The sequence below is a fragment of the Mobula hypostoma genome, chromosome 12, assembly GCF_963921235.1.
Source record: "Mobula hypostoma chromosome 12, sMobHyp1.1, whole genome shotgun sequence".
In the NCBI taxonomy this organism is placed as follows: domain Eukaryota; kingdom Metazoa; phylum Chordata; class Chondrichthyes; order Myliobatiformes; family Myliobatidae; genus Mobula; species Mobula hypostoma.
Genome location: NC_086108.1, coordinates 77,528,370 through 77,546,705, shown reverse-complemented (window position 1 = coordinate 77,546,705; position 18,336 = coordinate 77,528,370). Strand labels below are relative to the sequence as shown.

The 18,336-nt window shown below is 38.5% G+C and overlaps 1 long non-coding RNA gene across 1 annotated transcript in view; it reads right to left on the bottom strand.

Annotated features, from left to right (window-relative positions):
* The window catches only part of LOC134355214 (uncharacterized), a 162,089-nt gene that overhangs the window by 46,992 nt on the left and 96,761 nt on the right, over positions 1–18,336 (bottom strand). The window contains exon 3 of the long non-coding RNA XR_010019987.1: positions 8,159–8,322. This is a non-coding gene — a long non-coding RNA (uncharacterized LOC134355214). The remainder of the gene's footprint in view (positions 1–8,158; positions 8,323–18,336) is intronic.

Genomic DNA, 18,336 nt, shown 5'->3' with positions numbered 1-18,336 from the left:
ATACAATGGTAATAGGCTTACCAAGAAGTTGTTTGCTCACCTTGCTTTCTAAACAAAGCAGCTGCCACATAAAATCACAAACTTCCAACTATATTGCTTTGTTGTGCACAGTTGCTTCCAGTTCACTAAAAAGGCTTACCCTTGTAGGGTGCTTGAGAGCTTCAACATTGATCTTTCTGTGGCATTAAATTGGATTTAAGATGAAGGACAGTGGATTAGGCAGTGATTAGTTCAACAGTTGTCAATAATTGTTGTGGCATCGATGGTGAAAATGTTCTTCCTGTTTTTCACTCTGGACCTCAGATGTTGCAATGAAATCTTGTCCTTTTCTCCCTAGTAAACGAGGGCTGTAATAAGACAGCAAGTCAAGTATTTTGACAAGAGGATCCTGTTGGAGGTACCTCTTTCTTCTCCCTCCTTGCTTATCATAACTCACCAGAGATTGAGCTTCAAAAGCAAGAGAAAATATGCAGATGCTGGAAATCAAAGCAACGCATACAAAATGCTGGAGGAACTCAGCAGAACAGGTAGCATCTATGGATAAGATATAGTTAATTTTACAGGCTGAGACCTTTCATCAGGATAGGTTGAGCCTTCCTACTTCTGAGCTAAAGTCACACAGGAGGATCAATTTATCCCCTTCTGGAATGCAGACTAGAGTTTTCTCAAAGTTGTAGAAGTTTTTCTTAGTCTATTTATAGATTCCAGAGTTGGAGCTTACAGTATGTTCTGATATCTGTAAGTTGCTGATTGAAGATATCAGAACATAATATAATGAAGTTAGCCAGAGTCACAAGGCATTCTCTAATCCCTCTGGGAGAGTCGCTCAAATGCCAAACCCACTCAGTTTTGGTGCCAAAGCTTACATCATGAAGTTAACCTTCCTCTTCCACAGGGCCGAGTTGATGAAGTGTAACTGCACACCAGATCTGTCATATCTGATTTTGGAGCACTTTGTACTTAAGATTAAAGATTAAAGATTAGCTTTATTTGTCACATGTACAATGAAACATACAGTGAGATATGTCATTCAGCATTAGATCAAATCAGTGAGGATTTTGCTAGCAGCCCATAAGTATCACAATGCTTCTGCCCACCAACACAGCATTGCCCACAACTTGCTAACCCTAACTGTACATCTTTGGAATGTGGGAGAAAACCAGAGTGCCCAGAGAAAACACACACATCACGAGGAGAAGGTACAAACTCCTTACAGACTATTTCAGGAATTGATTCCCAATCTCACAGCTGCAAACCATTTAGCTAACTGCTATGTCACTGTGTCACCCTGATGTTAAAACTAAGTGAGAAAAATAATAACAATTCCAAATATCTTTGATGTATCCCCTCACGCACACTTTAAAGAAAAAAAAGATTAATCTTCAGTCAAGTTATTCTTTTAAAAAACGATAAGAAATGATCTTTTATGTGTTTATTATTTCATTTTGGTACCAAATAATCAGCATAATTTCACTTAATATATTTGTCACCCATTAGTTTAAAACTGAAATGTCTGCTAGGTACGTTTACTGGAAAGAACTACAGTCAGTTTCAAGAGCAATGCATTCCTATTCAAAAATGGGAATTAAGTTGGCAAAGTTTGACGACAACAAGCAAATTACAGTAAAATGTTTGTTGTACTTAAAACAGCAGCATAAAAATAACATTAAGGAAAATAAGTAAGACAGAGAAAAATGGAATGGAGTTAGAATTAGGATTAAGTTCCAAACATTCTGAACCAAGATTGTTATTTTTAGTATCATTACTTCATCTCAGTAGTACAATTTTAAATGTTCAGTGACGTAAAATATCAAGAAAAATCACTGACCCAAACTATTCAGCATTTCCTACATAGAAAGGGAGGGGAATAAACATTAAAGACAATAATCATAGGCATGTAAAAATCAGCATTCTGTTTGATATTATTATTGCTGTTGTGTGAGGTTAACTGAAGGATTTAAATCAGATTAAAATATCTATTAATATTTTAAAATCAATGTATTAGGGAAAATGCCCAACATTCCTTAAGATCTGTTTGAAATGCCCTGTGAGGTTATAAAGACATTACGCTTCAACTGAAAAAATAGAGAGGAACTTCTGTCCTTTGAGGTAAAGGATATTAATATTTGTAACCTTTGACCCTTTGACAATAGTGATGTTCTTGTTAAGGAAAGTAATTTGTCACATGTTTAGGATCACAAGATGGTGTCTGTTTACAATGCATTCTTTGTGTTTCACTGAGACAATGATTAGAGCATTTGTCCTGTTGGCACTTTTTGGAAAGCTCGCAACTCATTATTTTTGGAGCAATTCTCTTATGCGTTGTAACTCCAAAACATTAAACTAATTAAAAGGAAAAGACAGGAATCCAAAATGTGAGTCTAACTTGCATTTTACTTCAAACGAGGCAAACACATTTCACATGGCAATGTCATGATGTATACAATTCACTTACTTTTTACATACAACCCATAATGAAATATTTAAATTAACAAGAATGTTTAATCAGCAACATTATTCAAATACTACTGGAATATTAAATACACGACACTCCCCCTGCTTAGCTATAACTCCAACTCAATATAGAATGCACCTTAACTACATACACAGTAGACTACATCATATGACTACTATACAGACATCCACACCATAAATTGTCCCATTCAGACCTGAAGATTTAATTGCTATGGAGCATTTGTTGCTCTTGTGGGGTAATGTCTCTCCTGACAAGAGGGTTCACTTGAAACAATCTCAAGTTTTGGGGCCTCCTCCGTGGTGGTTGTAGGGGTTGACTCTGAGATTGCAGGAAGTGGTTCTGACATCTCTGGACACGTTTTTGCTCCTTTGCTTTGCTTTTCTCTCTGGATCAATTTGATCCTTGCTTCTCTCCCAGTCTTGCTTCTTTATCTCTTTATCCTGCTCTTGGTCTCTTTCTTTTTCTTCCCTTTCTTCTTTCTAAGATGAGCATTTTGATCTTGGGAAGGTGCAGTTAGTTCACTGGAATATCTTCTTATTACTGCTCCCTTTACAATCTGATCTCTCCTCTTAGCTTCTACATCCACAGCATCATCTGACAAATCCTCTGTTTTCCTCAAATCCTCTGTTGACTCATTTATTTTTGGCCATCTATTCATCCAGCTGGGCTTTATTTTTTGCATCTACTTCTAAAGGCAGCTTTTCATCTCCCACTTGAAGCTCATGCAATAACCTTAATGCATGCAGAGTAGATTCTGGTTCTTTATACTCACAAAACCCAAATGCATACAACTTTTCTGAAGCTCCTTGAACTCTCTTCCTGCTTAAACCCAATCCATGTTTTGGAAGTAACTGCTTGATTAACATATCGGAAGCTTTCTCCAATATGTTGCCTTTAAAAACTATTGTAGTCAGACAACTGCTTTTGTCACTTTCACAATTCCACTGAGCAGCATGATCTTGCATTGGTACAATATACTTTCTAAACAGAAGCACAGAAGAAGGTATCAACACTTGATTGCCCTGTGTTGTGTCACGTTTCATGGTGTACAACATGGAGACAGTTTTGGCATCATAGAGTACTTTCCTAAATTTGTTTTCAGTTGATTTTATTACAGGGGATGTGGCATACAAACTGTGGATGGATTTCCAGTCAAGTTATCTCAGCCACTCACAACCCCACAATGCTGGTCCTGCTGTTTTTACCTCATACAAGCCCAATGTACCTTGTTGGTTGTTGTATTTCACGATTACAAATGCCATTCCCACAAGGGTTATATTTTCTCCAATATAAGCTCTTAGTTGGACATCTACAGGCTTCAGTTTAGCATCCTTGAAATGCCATTGGAACTCATTTTGTGGAATGGCTGAACAAGCCAAGCCAGTGTCCAATCTCATTTCAATTACATAAGAACATAAGAACTAGGAGCAGGAGTAGGTCATCTGGCCCGTCGAGCCTGCTCCACCATTCAATAAGATCATGGCTGATCTGGCCATGGAATTAATTCCCCTACTATGCAAAAATCTATCTGACCTTGTCTTAAATGTATTTACTGAGGTAGTCTCCACTGCTTCATTGACCAAAGAATTCCACAGACTCACCACTCTTTGAGGAAAGCAGTTCCTCCTCTTCTCCATCCTAAATTTACTCCCCTGAATCTTAAGGCTATGTCCCCTAGTTCTAGTCTCACCTACCAATGGAAACAACTTTCCTGCCTCTATCTTATCCATCCCTTTTATAATTTTATATGTTTCTCCAAGATCTCCTCTTATTCTTCCGAATTCCAGTGAGTACAGTCCCAGGTGACTCAATCTCTCCTCATAGTCTAACCCCCTCACCTCTGGAATCAATCTGATGAACTTCCTTTGCCTTGCCTCCAAAGCCAGTATATCTTTCCTCAAGTAAGAGGACCAGAACTGCATGCAGTACTCCAGGTGCGGCCTCACCAGTACCCTGTACAGTTGCAGCATAACCTCCTTGTTCATTTCTGGCGTAAGCCATATTGCTTGTCTATTGTTAGCTTTCACATTGTAACTCTCGAGGGTACTCAGTACTGCGTTAATCGCATCATTACCAGATTTTTCATCAACAGCATGCTAGTTTAGTGCTCTTTTTGAAACTGCAACTTGACTTTTATCTTTTTCTTTTCCCTGTACAGTCCATATAGTTTTTGTCTGCCTGACATACTCTTATATATGTTCTACCTTGTTGCATTTTCCATAAGTTTCACCTTTAAACCTGCATTGGTCTGGTGTATGCAAGATCCAGCCACAACGGTAATACAATTTGCTCGGCTAGGCAGGTTTCTGTCTAGACAATACAATTTTGTTCATGCTCACTTTCATTCCTGACCGCAACTCAATTAATTAGGAGCTGTTTCTGAATACCTTCTTGTAAGATTCGACAAACTAAATTATCTGTCAGTATGTCATTAAGCCAATCACTAAACTGACAATACTCAAGCAATCTTTTCAATTCAGCCAAACGTGATGAAATGAACTCAAATTTCTTTTAATTCTGCTTATGAAATCTAGAGTGTTCTGCAATCAACGAAGGTTTCCATTCTCAATGTCCCTGCATTACTTTTATGATAGCATCAAATTGGTTGGAGCAATCAAATTTCTAAGCAAACTGTATGCCTTTAAATCCAATGCACTCAGCAAAACTTCTGTTTGTTTCTCATTGGCTATTCCATTTGCTTTAAAATATGCTCGATCCATTTAGTATACAAAATCCAGGTTTAAAATGCAGGTTTAAAGGTGAAACTTGCGGAAAATGCAACAAGGTAGGACATACGGAAGAGTATGTCAGGCAGACAAAAACTAAGTGGACTGTACAGGGAAAAGAAAAGGATAAAAAGTCAAGTTGCTTTTTCAACCCGTTGTGTAATCAAACACATTAATCTTCCTGATGTAGCCAGCCATTTCTGCTCTTTCCTTTATGATTATTATCACCCGGTACTCACTGTTTATGAACCCATGAATTGGGTTTTCCGCTTCTGTTTTTATTCAATCGTGTCTTTCCTTTGGAAGAACATGTGCTGCATTGCTTTTTTTAAATTCAAATGTCTCACTGCGCTTCCAAAGGCAGGTAATCATCTCGGGTTCATTTTAAAAATACCTCATCGTCACTGTTATGTTTTGCGATTCCAAAACATTAATCTAATTAAAAGGAAAGGACGGAATTTTGAAATGTGAGTCTAACTTTCTGTTTTACTTTAAGCAAGGCGCACACATATTATGTGGTAACGTTATGACATATGCAATTCGCTCATTTTCACATATAATCAATATTGTATTATTTAAAAGAACAATAATACTTAATCAAAAACACATTTCCATTATTCAAACACTACATATTCCTGGTCTGATGTTTAACACAATGTCATAGTCTTTGCCCCCCACCCACCCACCATCTATACTGTGTATTTGGTCTTTGAGTTACACTCCAAGGAAGGAATGCAAAAATCAGCCAAACCTTAACCAAAGCTGGACAACAAGCACACTGTGTGATTATATTCCGATGGCTGGAGAATATGTCTGTGCTAAGCAGCGATACACTGGTGCTTGAAAATTAACATCTCTCATCTTACCTCCCTGACATACCCAAGATTATTGCAGCACAAGTTTCCATTACATATTTCTGAACTTTGCTCTGTGGATGCGGTGTGTTCTGGATAGGAATCTCCTGGGCCAAAGACAATTTATTTACAGGAGCCTGGGTTTTACTGTGACTCCACTTTTGCTGCTGCTTCCTATTAATTTATATTCTCTACTAATCTTGCTCCTTTTTTCATTCCTGACTTAAATCTGTGATTTTGGTTCGATGCTTCTGCTCAGGGAAGTTTTCACACAGAATTCTCTGACCTGATTCTGTTAACAATTAGCTGTTCGACATTTGTTCTTTTTCCTCTTCGATTAAATTTGTTTCTATTCGCTTTATATGATTAGTGAGAATTGTAGGCCTCACGCTCAGCTTGTCACATTCCGACTGTTGCACTTTATGTCGAGTTCATGTAACCACGTTTATGCTCTCTTCATTAAGATTTCATAGCCGGTGGGGGTGAGGAGTGAATGGAGGGACTAGTAGGGATAAGCTCCCATTCCCAGTGGCATGCGTCTCAAATAGCTTCTGACAACAAAGTCCAGCTGTTGGACTTCAGGAGTGCAACCTTTTCTACTGACAGGAGAAAGGGCAAAGACGGGTTATTGGTGCCTTAAATCAGTCAATCCAGGCAGCTGGGCTCGTCAGCCATGGTTGGCAGCTCAGCTCATCTCGGAGAAGGAGAACTCCACTACCTCGCGGCTATACAAACTCATGGGGACTCTTCAGGAGTAATCCCGAAGGAAGAATATGGAGCTGGATTCCCTAAGGTAGTCCTATGTTGAGTTCAATGCTGACTGGCAACTCTAGTCTTCTTCTTCCTCTTAAGTCTATCACCCCTACTGGGGCATAGGCTGCTGGTGATGGATCTTCTCAGTGTATCCTTCCTCTCACAGGATGAAGTCTTTGTAGCTTCTGTGGGTAATCCTGCAGCTCTGGGTCTTTTCAGGATCTGGTTGTTAGCCCATGTCCAACCCTCCTCTTTTTGCTGCTGGGCTTGGGACTATCTATGGCGGAGTTCATCAGCACATTTCTAGCAGATTAATCTACCCCTCTTCCTTGGCTTTGTAGACAAGTGTAGTCTTAGTCCTGAGATTTGAGTCTACGAAAGGCTTGAATGAAGGAGAGAGTTAATGTCAATGGTGCAGAGATATTATTCTATGCTTCCAATGCATCCACCATCTTCCATGAGTAAGGTGACCCTGTGTGCAAAATGCTTGATGTGGTTTCTCTTTTCCTACATAAATGAAGCATTATCTCCAAATTTTGTAATGACTTCCCCGAGCAATAGAGAATGATATTTTGCTTAGCTTTCCTTATTACCCACTGTACCTAGAATAGCCTCTTGTGAAATATGACCCAAGACAATCAGATCTCTGCATTTCAGGGTTCCACAATGTCTCATGTGCTTCCATTCATGCCTCTAGCTTCAATTGACAATTTTGTATTTTTTTGCATTGTACTCTACTTGCCCTATTTTTGCCCATCCACTTAACTTATCGACATTCCTTTTTAGCTTCTTTATATACTTTTACCCCAAATTTATCTAGGAAGAGGTACAGTTGACGTTTCAGGCCAAGACCCTTCGCCTGAAACGTCGACTGCACCTCTTCCTAGAGATGCTGCCTGGCCTGCTGCGTTCACCAGCAACTTTAATGTGTGTTGCTTGAATTTCCAGCATCTGCAGAATTCCTGTTGTTTACCCCAAATTTAGTAGTGTTCTCTCTGTACATAGATAAATATTAAAATAAAAATGTAATAATTTTGAAAACAAGTTTTCTTTCCTTTTTCATTTAGCTAAATGGAAATAATAATGGCTTGGAATGGAGAGAAAAACAGTTGCAATAGGGTGGTAAAGACACTGGAGTATTTGGGGATTGATCAGAGTGAATGAAGCAGAAAGGGAGCCAGGTATGAGCAGCTGGTGTAGGAAGAAGTATAAAAGACAAATGCAGGGGAATGGAAGGAGAAATGAGATGTCCACAATGGATCTAACCTCTTCCCCTTTTTTAAAAATTTGTCATGGCAAGCATCTAATGCCCATTTCTAATTACTTTTGAGAAGATGGTGGTGAACTACCTTCTTGAATTGTTTCAGTCCTTCAGGTGAAGATATTCCATCCGACGATTGGTCCATCCCATTTTAATCTGTAAGATATTTCCTTGGAGCCTATCCACTTGATCATCTTGGTATTCATAGACGTGTGAGAAATCCTTATTAACATGGCAGCTTCAAGGAAATTCCTGGATAAAATGATGTTGAAAAAAGTGAAATTTAACGAAAGGCACGTTGAGACAAAATATGAAAAAACACAGGAAGAAATGTTAAATATGAATTGATTGGAGATAAGATTTAAAGATTATTTCATATACCAAGGAATCCTGAGCTGTTGTACTTGACAGGAAATATCCCTGAAGGCTATTTTAAATCGATCAACCCATGAGCCACCAAGTCGTATCATCACCGTCATGTAAAAAGAGAGGAAGAATAAACAACAGAGAAAGAACTGTGATGAGGCGCTTTAAGAGGTTTGTTATTGCAAGAATTAACTCCTGCCTGACAGAGAACCTGGGCCCATTGCAATTTGCCTACTGGCACCATGGGTCTACAATGGATGTAAATTTACTGGCTTTTCACTTGGCCATGGATCATCTGGACAATGCCAATTTCTATGTCAGGCTACTGGTTATCGATTACAGTTCAGTATTCAACACCAGCATCCTCTCTGTATGAATCAACAAACTTCAAAACCTCCTTCTGCAACTGTATACTCAACTTCTTCATTCAGAGACCACAGTCCGTGAGGATTGGAAATAATACCTCCGCCTCTCTGACAATCAATACAAGCACATGTCAAGGATGTGTGCATAGTCTACTGCCTTGCTTTCTCTACTCTCATGATAGTGTGGCTAGTCAGTGCTCAAAAACAATATATAAAATCGCAGATGACACGACTGTTGTTGGCATCACGATGGTGATGAGGTAACATACAGGAGTGGGATAATTAGGTTAGTTTAGTGATGTCACAACAACAACTCAGCGTCAGTAAGACCAAGGAATCGATAGCGGAATTTTGGGAGGGGAATTTGGGAGAACACACAGCAGTTCTCATTGATGGATTAGCAGTGGAAAGAATGAGCAGCTTCAAGTTCCTGTGTACCAACATCTTTGAAGATCTATCCTGGGCCCAACATATTGGTGCAATTACAAAGAAGGCACACCAATGGCTGTATTTCATTAGGAATTAGAGGAGATTTCTTCAGATGTACCATGGAGGGACATGCTGCTTAAAACAGTTCTTTGATCTTTTTGACACCATGGTTGAATTTTTGCTTAAAGTTGAAAAGAGCTTGGGAAACAAGGCTGAACTTCTATGTGGAGATGCGGCATACCTAGCCTATCTGTATGACAAAATGAACGTTCTAAATATGAAACTGCAGGATGAGAATTTCAATTGTGGATTGTCCACTTTTATCAGAAAATTGGCAATATATAACCAAAACATTGGGAGAAGAATGTTCTTACTGTTTCCTTACATGGAAAGTATAGCACTCTCTTTCACAGATGGTGATTTGTAAGAGTACTGCTCACACCTGCAGTCACTGAAGAAGGATTTTCAGAATCAATTCAAGGATTTGAATGGTCTGGAAATTCCAGCCTGGGTAATTAACCTATTTCTTTGCAAGGTGGGAGAACTGGAAGAGAGCTTGCAAGAAGAAAGAAGAAATTATCAATATTCAGAATGATGAAGAAGATAAAATGCTTTTCAAAATTGTCGGCTTTTGTGGTATGTGGCTACACTGTCATTCGAAGTTTCTAGCCTTTGGAGAAAAGCCATACTGCTCTTCATTGTATTTTCATCCTCCTCCCTTGTTGAAAAAGGCTTCAGTGCAGTGAAACACATACTCAAAAAACCGAAACTGCTTGGACACTGTTACACATGGGGACTTAAAGCTTTTGCTGTCACAATATGAACCAGATATTTTACCTCTTGGTAAAAACCATCAAGCTCAAAGACCACATTGATATCAAAGCTGCTGTACAGTGCTCAGGTACTGTGTAAGCTAAATTTAAAGACAAATAAAAATTTAAAGCAGTATCATTTTTCTCATGTTAGCATATGGTAGAACTGTTTTTTCACACTATGCGGGGGGCACTGGAAATTATTTTGTGCTTAAGAGTGGTGTTGGAAAGTATGAAGGTGCTTTAGGGGGGCATTCACAAGCATGAAAATGTTTTAAGGGGGTGATGGGCTAAAAAAAAAAGCTGGGGAAACACTGTTCTAGTCCTTCCAAAAAAAATTCTAATATTGAAATTGACCTCCTTACTCATTCTTCAAGGTAACCTTTAGGAAATCCTGCACAGAGTCCCAAACTCTTATGCATCTCTGATTTCTGAATTTTCTCCCCGTTTAGAAAATAGTCCATGCTTTTATTCCTTCTAAAAAATCCATGAATGTACACTTCCCTACACCATATTCCATCGGCCACTTCTTTGCCCATTCTCCTAATCTGTCTAAGTCCTTCTGCAGGCTCCCTGCTTCCTCAACGCTACCTGCCCTTCCACTATTTTTGTATTGTCCACAAACCTGGCCACAATGCCATCAGTTCTTGTCATCCAAATTATTGACATATAATGCAAAAAGAAGTGGTCCCAACACCAACCCCTGCAGAACACCTCTGGTCACTGGCAGCTAACTAGAAAAGGCCCCCTTTATTCCAACTGTTTGCCTCCTGTCAGTCTGTTAATTATCTATCCATACTAGTATCTCCTCTGTAATACCATGGGCTCTAACTTTTCTTTTAGCAGCTTCATGAGTGGTAGCTTGTCAAAGTTCTTCTTAATATCCAAGTAAACAACATCCACTGACTCTACTTTGTCTATCCTGCCTCATATTTAGTCCAAGAATTTCAACAGATTTGTCAGGCAAGATTTCTCCTTAAGGAAACCGTGCTGAGTTTGGCTTATTTTTCATGTGCCTCCAAGTACCTGGAAGTCTTATCCTTAATAATTGACTCCAACATCTTCCCAACTGCTGAAGTCAGGCTAACTGGTCTATAATTTCATGTCTTTTACCTCCTTCTGATCTGAAAAAGTGGAGTAACATTTGCGATTTTCCAGTCCTCTGTAGCCACTCCAGAGTCTGGAGATTTTTGAAAGGTCACTACTAATGCCTTCAGAATAGGTTGAATGAACTTGGCCTTTTCTCCTTGGAGTGACGGAGGATGAGAGGTGACTTGATAGAGGTGTACAAGATAATGAGAGGCATTGATCATGTGGATAGCCAGAGGCTTTTCCCCAGGGCTGAAATGACTAGCATGAGAGGGCATAGTTTTAAGGTGCTTGGAAGTAGGTACAGAGGTAAGAGAGTGGTGAGTGTGTGGAATGGGCTGCTGGCGACGGTGGTGGAGACAGAAACGACAGGGTCTTTTAAGAGACTCCTGGATGGCTACATGGAGCTTAGAAAAATAGAGGGCTATGGGTGAAGCCTAGGTAGTTCAAAGATAGGGATGCTCGGCACAGCTTTGTGGGCCGAAGGGCCTGTATTGTGCTGTATGTTTTCTATGTTTCTATGTTTTCTATGTTTCTAATCTCAAAACTTCAGATCTTTCAGCTTCCCAAGCACCTCTTCCATAGTAATAGCAACTACACTCACATCTTCCCCCTGACATTCTTAAATTTCTGGCATACTGCTGGTGTCTTCCACAGTGAAGACTGATGAAAAGTAGTCTGTCTGCCATTTCATTGTCCCTCATTGCTGCTCTCCAGCATAATTTTCCAGCAGTTTGAAGATTGGAGACTGAAGATGCACACTCAGCATTTTAGAAGCAGCTTCTTTCCCTCCCCCATCAGATTTCTGAACAGTCTGTTACTCTACGAATACCCTCATTATTTTGCTCTTTTATTGCAGTATTTATTTATTTATTATATTTTCTTATTATAAGTTATAGTATTTTTTATATATTGGACTGCAAAGCAAATTGAATGACAAATGTCAATGATAATAAACCTGATTCTGATTCTGAGAAAGAAATCGGATGGCAATAGCCTGACGGGAATAGCTTCACCAGAGGGCATGCAAGGGTCAATCACACGAAGTCGCTATGGATTCACATGATGGCAGATTTCCTTCCCTGAAGGACATTGGTGAACCAAATGAAAAATTTCAAAAATCCAGTAGTCCTTGTGATGATTATTAGTAAAACTGGCTTATTCTCCCAAATCCCAGATCATTAATCCAGATTTAAGTTACACATTTGCCATGATTGATTTGAATTTGACAGTCTAGATTGTTCAGCATTTTGAGTTTCAAACCAATAGTTAAGCACTGTTTATTCTAGACTTTTCCTCCGGAGAGCTGGCAGTATTAATTAAAGTCAAAACTGGAATTTATGTACATATTAATATATAATATGTACATAAGGCGGGAGGAGAAGATGGCAGCGCGACGCAGCTCGCCGCGGCCATTCCGATGGTGATGTCTGTTATTTGTCAAGTAGGGTGCCGTGCACAATCCTGATTTGATGGAGACGAATATGAGAGCACGGAGGAACATCTGGTGAAATTTCTGAAATGCCTGCTTCGCTGCTGCTGCTACTGTTTGGTCCAGAGTCTCCAGAGGGGAAGGCCTTGAGTCCTCGGCTTTGCTTGTTGCTTGGCGACTGGGGCAGGGTCAAAGCGCTCGGCAGAGGATGGTGCTCGAAGAGGTTCTGTCAGAGGGGCTGGTCGGAGGCTCGAAGTTTTCGGACAGACTCAGAGTCCGCTGCGGTCGGATACTTCCAATGGTGCTGCATTGGCAAGTTTGCAGTGCTTGGAGGTTCATGGCAGGGAGAGTTTCTCCCTTCTACTGCCTGTGTGAGATGATGAGGCTATTGGGACTTTGTGACTTTTTTTTACTGTGCCCATGGTCTGCTCTTTATCAAATTATGGTACTGCTTTGCACTGTTGTAACTATATGTTATAATTATGTGGTTTTGTAAATTTTATTCTTGCTTTGTCCTGTGTTTTTTTGTGATATCATTCTGTAGGAACGTTGTATTATTTTTTAATGCATGCATTTCTAAATGACAATAAATGAGGACTGAGTGTCCTCATAAACTAATCTAATAATCTAATGTACATATTAACATATTAATGCACCATACCTTTATATTAATTCCTTTTAAAATGATACACTCTTAACCAACTGATCACCAGTTTGCAGTCTGCTGTTTCAGTGGGAAGAAAAGACCTTCATAAAGAAAAGTTAATCCTCCTTCTTGCTCTTACAGTAACTATTGACCAACTAAAAGGAAATAATATCAATGTAATGGTTTTACAGTCCCAACCATTAAGTAGCAATGCTCAGAGAGCTCACTGAAAAAAACTTCTTCTCCCAACGAAGTAACACAAAGTGCATTCTTAATGGAATTTCACAGTGGTTGACAGCAATAAACTCATGCATATGTAACATAGTCATGTTAAGTTTGATAAAGCATACTTAACCCTAATTGACACAGGGTGGGGAGAATTATGACTTTAATTGTAGAGTATAGGGAATGCACAAAGATGCAGAATGGTATATGGGTGCTCATTACAGATAACCTGGGGACAAGGCGTGTGTAAAGTTTCTGAGCTTCAATCTAAAATAAGGGATGGTGTAATGTGGATGTCTGCTGAAGTGGACAATAGTTAACCTTGAAATAAATTACATTAGTTGGTAAGCTGAGATTCAGTTCTATGTAATAAATGGTATAAATTTGAATGTTATAAGACCATGAGATATAGGAGCAGAATTAGGCAACTTGGCCCATCGAGTCTGCTCCGCCATTTCATCATGGCTGATCCAATTTTTCTCTGAACCCCAGTCTCCTGCCTTCTCCCCATATCCCTTCATGCCCTGACTAATCAGGAATCTATCAGCTCTGCCTTAAATATACATAAAGACTTGGCCTCCAGAGCTGCCTGTGGACAAGAATTCCACAGATTCACCCCCTTCTGGCTAAAGAAATTTCTCCTCAGCTCCATTCTAAAAGGGCACCCCTCTATTCTGAGGCTGTGTCCTCTGGTCTTAGACTCTTCCAGCGTAGGAAACATCCTCTCCATATGCACTCTATCAAGGCCTTTCACCATCCGATAGGTTTCAATGAGGTCACCCACATTCTTCTGAATTCTAGAAAATACAGACCCAGAACCATCAGACTTTCTTCATATGACAAGCCATTCAATCCTGGAATCATTTTTGTGACCCTTTGAACCCTCTCCAGTTTCAGCACATCCGTTCTAAGATAAGGGGGGTCCAAACCTGCTCACAATACTCCAAGTGAGGCCTCACCAGTGCTTTATAAAGTCTCAACATTACATCCTTGCTTTTATGTTCTAGTCTTCCTGAAATAAATGCTAACATCACATTTGCCTTCCTCACCAGACATTCAACCTGCAAATTAACCTTTAGGCAATCCTGCACAAGGACTCCCGTCCATTTGTACCTCAGTTTTTGTATCCTCTCTCCATTCTCCTACCAAAGTGCATGACCATACACGTCCCAACACTTTGTCCATTTCTTTGTCCATTCTCCTAATCTGTCTAAGTCCTTCTGTAGCCTCTTTACTACCTGCCCCTCCTCTATCTTCATATCATCTGTAAACTTTGCAACAAAGCTATCAACCATGCTGACTACAGCCTGTTTTATCCTGTGTCTCCAAGTACCCTGAAACCTCATCCTTAATAGTTGACTCCAACCTCTTCCAAACCACTGAGATCAGACTAACTGGCCTATAGTTTCCTTTCTTCTGCCTCTGTCCTTTCTTGAAGAGTGGAGTAACGTTTGCAATTTTCCAGTCTTACAGAACCATTCTAGAATCTAATGATTCTTGAATGATCATTACTAATGTCTCCACAATCTCTTCAGCCACCTCTTTTAGAACCTGGGGTGGTGTATACCATCTCATCCAGGTGACTTATCTACCTTCAGATCTTTCAGTTTCCCAAGAACCTTCTCTCTAGTAATGGTAACTTGAATCATACAGCTAGTGTCTTCCACAGCAAAGACTGATGCAAAATATTTACTCAATTAATTCACCGATTCCTTGTCCCCTATTACTACTTCTCCAGCATCATTTTCCATTGGTCCAATATCCACTCTCACCTCTCTTTTACACTTTATGTATCTGAAGAAACTTTTGGTATCCTCATTACTATTATTGGCTAGCTTTCTTTTGTATTCCATCTCTACCTTTTTAATGACTTTTTTAGTTGCCTTCTGTTGGTTTTTAAAAGCTTCCCAATCCTCTAACTTCCCACTAATCTTTGGTTTGTTATATGCCCTCTCTTTGGCTTTTGGCTCTGACTTCTCTTGTTAGCCATGGTTGTGTCATCTTTCCTTTAGAATACTTCTCCTCTTTGGGATGTATATATCCTGTGCCTTCTGAATTACTTCCAGAAATTCCAGCCTTTGCTGCTCTGCTGTCATCCCTGCCAGTTTTCTTTTCTTTTTTTTAATATAATTTTTATTGAATTTTCAAAAAGAATACATGAAAAAAAGAATCTACCCTACCCCCTCCCCTTAACCCTCCCCCCCCATATATAGTCCTACCTAAAAAGAAAAAAAAAGAAAAGAACCGCCTGGGTATTGGAAGGTTTCCACTTGCTCCATGGGATTCAAAATGAATTTGGTATAATTATTCATTACTTTCCCCAAGTGACCAAAGTCTTTATCGGAGCACTTAAATATGCCATCCTATCTTTTGTAAATAAGGGCGCCAAATATTCAAAAATGTTACATATTTATCTCTTAAATTATAAGTAATTTTTTCAAGTGGAATAGAACTAGCTATTTCATTATTCCAACGATCCATACTTAAATACGAATCAGATTTCCAAGTAACTGCTGTAAGTCTTCTTAGCTACTGCCAATGCAATTTTTATAAATTCTTTCTGATATTTATTCAATTTAAGTTTCGGTTTTATCCCTTCAATATCACCTAATAAAAATAATACAGGGTTATGTGGAAGTTGAATTGCATTAATTTGTTCCAATAAGATTCTTAAATTTATCCAAAAGGGTTGAATTTTAAAACAAGACCAAGTAGAATGTAAAAAAGTACCAATTTCTTGATTACACCGAAAACATTTATCAGAAAAATTTGAATTTAATCTATTTATTTTTTGCGGTGTAATATATAATTGATGTAAAAAATTATATTGTACTAATCTCAGTCGAACATTTATTGTATTTGTCATACTGTCAAGACAAAGTCTTGACCAATTTGTTTCATCAATAATAATATTCAGATCTGTTTCCCATTTTTGCTTTGACTTATGGGTTCCTTGTTTAATTGTCTGTTCTTGAATCAAATTATACATACAAGAAATAAATTTTTTAATTTTCCCTTTTTGAATTAAAATTTCAATTTCATTAGGTTTTGGCAAAAACATTGTTTGACCCAGCCCAGTTTTCTTTTCTAATCAATTCTAGCCAACTCCTCTCTCATGTCTCTGTAATTCCCTTTACTCCACTGCAGTACTGATATATCTGACTTTATCTTTACCATCTCATGTTATAGAGTGAACATTATTAGCATTTTCTAATAACGGAATGAAATGTTCAAATTTGTTTGGAGATGGTCTAGACATATGAGATGCAGAGATTGACAGCAATATGTCATTAATCTGTTACCTTCATATGCTTCTCTGCTACTGTTCAATTTCAGGAGATAATAACTGAAAAGGAAAATGGTATTGTGTATGGAGCAATTATACTGAATCTTCACTATGGATTAGATCAGTATTGCAATGGGGAAGTACCCTATTGCGTGCTTTATGAATGAAAAGAATAACAATTTTGAAATAATTTTACTGGGACACACTTAATGGGGAACTTAGAAGAGATTATTGTCACAGCATATTGCTTTGGAATGTAAGAAACCAGAACAGGAATAGGCTATTTGCCCCTTGAGCCTGCCCCAGCATTGAATGAGATCTTATTGAGCTAACCTTGGCTTCAATACCAATTTCCCCCCATAAGCCCTAGATTCCCTTGTAGTTCAAGTGTAGGACAGACTCTAACCTGAAAATAGTCAAAGTCTTCCATGTCGCACTGGAGTAGAAACAGCTATATGATTTACCTCAGCTCTCTTGTACATGAAACATTTTCCATTCTTGCTGAACTTCATCAGTCTCAAGTAAATAAAAATAGTAATGCAAACTCATCTGCTTAAATTCAAGTAGTAATGCAAACTCATCTGCTTTCAATCAAATTTTCACAATTTTAATAGCTGATGGGAAAAAACATACAAGAGACAAGTAGAATTTTAAAATAACTGGATCAAAGGCGTAAAAGAAAGGTGAATGTACACTAGTGAGGATTTATCCCTCCTTTTCTTTTTCAGGCAGTGTTTTTCAGAGGGGATAACAGTTTTCTATAACTTCCCTTTAATTCCCAACAGAATGTTAAGCATGTAGTTATCCATTTAACTGCTGAATCAAATGTGATAACCATGATCATCTCTCATAATTTTACTTACCTCAAGTTTGATGCAAAAGCACTGTGTCAATTACCCAGAGATCTGGACTAATGCTCCAGAGGTCAGAGTTGACATCAGTAATGTAGTTCATGAAATTGTTGAATTGTCAAAATCAGAATCAGAATTAAGTTTATTATCAATGACATATGCTGTGAAATTTGTTGTTTTATGGCAGCAGTACTGTGCAATACATAGAAAATTATTACAACTTACAATAATAAATACATAATATATAAATAGTGCAAAAAGAGAGCAAATAGTGAGATAGTGTTCATGGATTCATGGACCATTCAGAAATTGTGAGAAAACCCATCTGTACTGCCTTTTGAGGATCCTTGCCTAGCCTGGCCTCTAGGATTTCAGACCCACAGCAGTAAGGTTTATTCTTAATCACTCCTTGAAATGGCTGCTCAGTTCAAGGGCAATTTGGCATGAGCAAAAACTGCTGGCTTACCAGAGATATTTAAATCCCACGAGTGAGCTAAAAAGTTAAATTTCCCCTTCACCTCCTCAGTTCCAAAGAAAACAGCCCTGCATTTGAAATCTTTCCTCAAAGCTAAAATTAACTTCCTTCTCAACATTAAATTAACTTCCTCAAGTTGCCATGCTCTGAATCATTGAGTCTGGTATTTCATGCTGGATGAATGTCATTAAACTAAATGAAATTCATAATTTATTTGTCACAACAAATTAAGAACTTGTACATTTAAATTATACACAGTTAAACATGTCATTCCATTTCAAATCAACATA